At 28.1% G+C, this 6,843-nt stretch overlaps 1 protein-coding gene across 2 annotated transcripts in view; it reads left to right on the forward strand.

The window, feature by feature from the left end:
* Nucleotides 1-1,726: 1,726 nt before the first annotated feature.
* The window catches only part of LOC108693308 (ATP-binding cassette sub-family G member 4), a 27,149-nt gene continuing 22,032 nt past the window's right edge, over nucleotides 1,727-6,843 (forward strand). The window contains exon 1 of one of the 2 annotated variants that reach the window (XM_018202188.1): nucleotides 1,727-1,812. The gene's annotated coding sequence lies outside the window, so the exon portion shown is untranslated. Of the gene's footprint in view, nucleotides 1,813-5,697; nucleotides 5,803-6,843 lie in introns of those variants that run through there. The other variant, XM_018202189.1, reaches the window with a different exon arrangement.

Below are 6,843 nucleotides of genomic sequence, written 5' to 3' on the forward strand. Positions count from 1 at the left end.
AATTATTATTGTAATTCTAGTAATTATATTTTATTTGTAACATACATGTAAATTTATATGATTATAACGCTTAATAACTGCTCTCCTATACTTGATTATATTAAATTAATATTAATACATATCATTAATTATTATTAATTTATATTATTCCTTGTTATATATTTCACATGTCATATGTCAAAGAAAGATTTTTTTTTTATTAAAGGATGCATTTTTTTATTTTGCCTCGGGCACCGAAATGCCTAGTCCCGGCTTTATAGTATAGTGTGTTATTTTTACACGAAAAACCAATTGTGTACATCTATAATGTATATACAATTGTGTATATATTGTGTACATTATAGTTATCTTTTACACACATAAATTTGCAGTGTACTTTTATTTAGTGTTTACTGAATATCTACAATTATGTAAGTATAATGTACTCTCATGTGGACGTTGTATTTAAAGTAATGAAATCTTTAACTGTGAGATGCATGGGAATATTTACTTTAAATAGATTAATATAGTATTATAATTAGTTAAATAATTTTTTAAATACGTTAGATTTTCAAAAGAACATTGTGTGCATTTAAAAAATTTAACGCAAATATTACGCTATAAAAAATATTCTGACTTTATATTAACAGATAAATAAGGAGAAAAAATAATATCTTCTTAATCTTGTGTTTATCAAAATAAACAAACATTACACGCAATACTTTATAACATTTTTTGCTATAATATATGCAATATTTTTTCTGCTAACATTAAACATCATTGTTCTTTTGAGCATAGTTTGTTAGAAAACATGTCATCGAAAATAATGTATATTATCTTTTCTTACTTAAAATGTACTTACATACATTTATTTTAATTGCTACAAATATTTGAAGTATACTTTTATATACTTATCTTCCTTCATCGAGCATTTAAAAAAAAATTTTTGATAAGTTTTTAAATTAATTATATAATAATCATTTTAGTCGTATTAAATAGAGAAACATGCGCGTAAATATTTCAATTTATTTCTAAATCTAAAATATTGCTGACTTATATCAATTATTTATTTCTTTTCGTATAATAATAGTTATATATTTTTACTGTAAATTTTTACTATAAATAAGAAGTTAAAATATAATTTTTATATCTATTAAATAATATATCTAATCGCTCATAGTAAGAAAACAATTTCCTAAATAAAGGCATAATTAAATAAGTTATAAATCTAATTGCTTCAATTAATAATGCAATTATAATAAGAATTAAATTTATAATAGCACCAACAATGAATAAATTTTTTGCTGATGATTTAGTTATTTATATATATTTACATAAGCATAATCTTATTATTAGGATTTTTTACAATTATCACTACAAAAAAAAATAGAATATAATATAATATAATTTATATGTTTTGTATATTTTTAAGTGCTTGATGTATTTAATGTTTTTATACAATTACATATAATTTGATAAATTTTCATTCTTTTAATTTGTTAATTCCTTTGTTAATTTTTGTCAGTGATAAAAAGTCCTCTTCGATGTGAAGATGAGAGGATAAGAAGGTTCAAAAATGCTCTGCTATTTACACTTGAAGAAAACCAGCTCTCGAGCTCAGAAAGAGCTCGCAGGAGGGGAGGAGGGTTGAAATGCGTGTCGCACTCAATAGCGGGGTGGGGGTTTGATGAGAGTGAGAAAGAAAAGCGTCTTGGGTCTTCGGCTTTGTTGGAGAGTTAGTGCTTATTAGTGCTTCATCCTCGGTCGCGAACGCTCCGCGTTCTGCGCGTTCTGTCAGTCATCGAGGTGCTCGAGCGTTGACCGGTGCATGCCGTAAGTACAATTGTGACTTAATAAGCGCGTACCTTGCAACTTTATTCTACAATTAAGCAAACAATCTATGTAAATCTAAAAAAATAAAAAAAGATATTGACGAGAAAGAAAGGAAAAGGAGAGAAAAATGTGTCAAGAAAGGAAATTTATACTTTCACATTTTGCATACTTGTTCGACATATTCGCATCCGTTTCTACGTACGTATCGTGATACTATCTCAGCAATATGTTATCTCTTATGTCAGCTAGAAACTGCGATTGCTAAATGTCAAAAGTTACAAGTCAAATCGATTTATCAATACGTCAACTCGTAATTAACTTATTTTGAGTTCAATATCCACATAAGGCGCGCATTCATACAGCAGGAAAAAAGGCAGTATGGATCTGACAATTTGATTTTTAGATTTATTTCGTTGAAGAGGCGAATTTCTTTTCTTTCGTTGATCTAAAGGACAGAAAATTTTTAAAGATTGCGAAAATCGCGGAAAGTTTCATGGATTAATTTAGCTAACAGATTAGCTTCAAAACACTCAAAATTATTATTATTATTATTATTATTATTATTATTATTATCATTATTGTCAATTAACTGATACTTCTTTAAAAAAATTTCGTCGTAATTAATGTATACATTGAAATGTTTGAAATGTTACATGAGTTGTGAAAGACTTGATAAAAAATGAGAAAACAAAGGAGATGCTGCGTTAATTAATTAATTTGTTTAAGTGGTAAAAGCCTATATTTTCTTCTCGCTGTCAAGTCTATCAAAAACATTACATCTCAGAACGCCATGTGTTATTGACTAATTTGAAATATACAGGATCATGGGTTAATATTCATTCACTTTTTATATTCAAGAAAGAATCTTGAGAGAGAGAGAGAGAGAGGGGGGGGGAGGGATTTATGCCTCTTGCCGAAAAATATGAAAGCTCGCAATTTTTCTGTTATCTTCCGAAGAGAAAATATTGATTTTCGGACGCCTTGATATATTCCGAATCATCAACAAACGTGAATCAAATTTTTCTTTGCGCTTCAAAGTTCGCTACTTCTAAACGACGAGAGAATTTTTTCAGATTAATTCTTTGATAATCCGACTGGGATCCACGTGGTTAGAAAAAGGTCGTTGTCCCGCTTCAAAGTGTTTCCGAACGAGAGGAATTAAATCAGACTCTAAATTGTTTGTCGGAATCTTTGTGAAGCACAACTTGTGTGCGACAAGCTTTGTTCTAAAAATACATCTATAAACAGTGCAGTTGAGAATATATCTTCCTACGCGTTTATAGAATAACTGCTTTGAGCGCTGATTGATGTTCCAAACGTTTTCGCATTTCTGCATCTCGTCATTTTCACAAACGTCGATTGATTACTTAGGTCATTATTGAATATACACATACTTTAGTGATAAGAGTAGTTTCAGTTGCTTAATTACTTAGCACAGAGTGAAATCAAAACTTGCAGGTACACAATAGATACTGCTCTTCTATGATATTTATAGATTTACAGTGTCATCGATACTTCTTGATTTTTGATGTCCTCATATTTTTTATCGGTGTTAATCAGTGGATTTTAAATAAGAACAACACGCGTAAATCACATGGTTACAGTTTTACATCGCGGTCGTGTCACGCAACGTAGAGAGGAAATAGTGTCCGCCAATCTAAAATTAAATATAAATCATCTTCACGCGTTTCCTGTCTTGATCTTTTAACTCATTTCAGTTCTATATTTTCTGTCTTTCATTTTATTTAATTAAACTATATGCGTTAAATGTGCGCGTATGATACACTTGGCAAAACTAATCATATTTCTTATCTGTTTAATAAAAAAGATATCTGTTAACGACTTTTAATTTTCAAATGGACAATGGATTATCAATGTGAATTGGATATTCTTATCCGTAGATGTTATTTTCTATTTTTTTTGTGTGGGACAAATTTTTTTCTTATGTGCATTCCTTTACGGTTTAAAAGTATTATTAACAATAACTTAACGGTAATTTTCTTGGAAACATAAAATCGTCTCTGCAGTAATTATTCTATAGTAAATGCAAGAATCCTTGTGTATCGATTACACTATAATAAAATGCTATAATTAATTTAATTACTGTAATTGAACAATTAGCGTTCCTTAAATCACTTTTTCAAATGAAATAAATAAATAGTTATTGGAATTTCTCTTATTGCTATATATTAAATTGATAACACTTGATTGTATGATTAATAATGTCATAATAGTATTAATAGATTTCATATAAGAAGCTTTTTTAATGTTGCTGAAAATATTAACTTACAATAATATAAACAATAACAAAAAATATTTTCTTAATTTCGAGGATTATTTCTTTCAACTAAAAAATTGGAAATGAAACGCTTAAAATTTAATAAGTCAACCTCTCCGCCGAGGTTTATATCTTTAAAGATATCGATATTATGATTGTAAATTTTGGTAGATAAATTTAAATCTGTAAAAGATAAATAAAATACAATTTAACTTTTCTGATGATAAAAATTCATTGTTATGTGTAAAGAAAGTATACTTATAGATTTTTGTCGGGTTTTTATATTTTTTGGAACAATAAAAAGTTTGCTCTGTTTCTTGAAAATCCCTATTGGAGACAAAAAAGTTAAAATTCGTGTTGCTAAAAAAAGATTAATTATATGTGACAGTTTGTTTGTGTAATTATTTAAAAATATTGAATGATACATCTCTCTGGTAGGAAGTAGTAAAGTCCATCATTTTATGAACGTAACTTATAAGTATTAGATCGAAGTCCACACTTTTATTATCTTCAAGAACTTCGTTATCTATAAAAAGTTTATTATCTCTTTTTCGATCGATACGTGGAATAACAAACATATTAATGGTCATAAACTAAGCAATGCATTAATTAAAGTAATTGTGTGTATATTATTACAAATAAAAAAATAGAGTAAAAACAAGTATCATATTAGAAAAATGTGCTGAAAAATTGTAAATGAATTTATTGCGAAAAATATTACTTTGACTGGGAATCAAGAATCGAACCCGAATCTTTTGTATTCCGTATGAGTATCCTAAGCCTTTAGAAAAGCCGAAACCTTAATAATATTCGTCGCAATATTCGGTACATGTAAGGAAACAACATTTTTTTCAGACGACGTAATATAAACATAAGAATCATATTTTAGATACATGTGAGAACACAATCAATACGAACTGTAAAAATGTTTATATCGGCTAAAATTATCCTACTTTATCCTGCATATGAAGATATAAATAAATATATAAATATTTGTTTATCACTCCGTATCACCTTCAACGTTTGTATTTATTAATATATGCAAAAGAAAAAAAGGATCAATGATAATATTGGTAAGTATATCATAAATAATGCAATGAAAGTGAATGGATCATATGAAATGGAAAGAAACGTAACGCGATTGTTTTCAGTACGAAAGTCGAGCTTGTGAACGTTCGCTCGGCGTACTGTCCGGATCTCTCTTGAACTTTGCGCATACAACTCATTCTGTGTATACAACTCATCATTCGCTTATCAATGCAACGTATTTAAAGAGGACACAGTCCTAAATGCTTTCCTGCCTCCCATTCCTTCCCCCTTTCCTCCGAGGAGATTTTGATACGAGCGTCATTAATAATGAAGCGTATCGTGAGGAAACCCCTTCCAGTGGTTTTATCGAAATCGCGGAACGCGTAGTGATAATGTTCGATGTTTTCCACGATCAGTTGATTTGTGCCGGCCACCGACCATATCTTTCTTTGTCCCATAATCGCTGACGAATACATCTGACAATAAATATGTCTGCGTCATATAATTAATATTTGAAGGTTTTCGTTATTCTGTGACATATGTGAATTCCATCTTCGCAGTTATTTCGCAAATTCGTGTATGTGTAAAAAGTCACGAAAATCAACAGTTACGAAAGTGCGCAATCGACATTTCCTCTATTCGCGTGTGCGACGCTGTGAATTGATTAACAAACATCTACAATCGTAAGTCTGATTCAGTGATTTTTGTTTCTCTTTAAATTGACACAATTCCGTAAAAATAATGTCTTTAATATGATTAATATAATTCTAATGATAGTGAGTATATAATGATATATATATTATTATATATTAATTATGATTATTTCAATATATTATTGTGACTTCCTTCTAAAAGCAAAAGAAATTAGTAATGTATTAATAATTTTGGTATTTTTAATCGATTAAAAAAGAGCTTTTTTAGAAAAAGAACTAAGCTAAAAATAAACAGAAATACCGTTACGTTTTTAATTAATTCTATATATGAAATGGATTTGTTTTTGTTATAATATTTTTGAGAGAGAAGGAGAGAGAGAGAGAGAGAGAGAGAGAGAGAGAGAAAGAGATTTAAATTTAATTATCATTAAAATAAATAATGGAAGCAATAAAACTGTAAAAAAAACTGTAAAAAACGTTTCCGACATCGAATAATATTAATCATTAATCAATATTAATGCATTTATGACTATTAAAACTTATCAAAATAAAAGGAGTTGATAATTTCTTTGGTTATTATTGTTTAATCAAATTAAGTTAATGACTAAACAAATATTTGTATAATAATTTAATATAATTATTATACAAATGTAGTTACTATAATTATTATAATTACAAAATCATTAATACAATACAAAAGTTACAATACAAAAGTTTATAAGTACTATAATTTGCACAATAAATTCAGAAATTATAAATTGATACGTGATTTCAGAAACAACAACCCTATTGCATACTTGCTGAAATATAATGATGCCTTGCATGTCGACTAATGATCAATGATTCACATCTGAAATAAATCATGATTCATAATTACACAATAAACGCGGTCATTTTATACTGGTTGAATTGACTGCTTATTTTAATAATGGAATGTGTGTTCTTTGTCTGTATCATAATCGTTTTTATTTAAGAAACTTTTGAAGAAATTTTGTTTTAAGATGCTATTTAATACAGCTTTATTCACTGATGACATTTTTAGACAGTCATATATGTATGTATGTATATATA

This window comes from Atta colombica, unplaced genomic scaffold (genome assembly GCF_001594045.1).
Source record: "Atta colombica isolate Treedump-2 unplaced genomic scaffold, Acol1.0 scaffold9, whole genome shotgun sequence".
NCBI classification, from domain to species: Eukaryota; Metazoa; Arthropoda; class Insecta; order Hymenoptera; family Formicidae; genus Atta; species Atta colombica.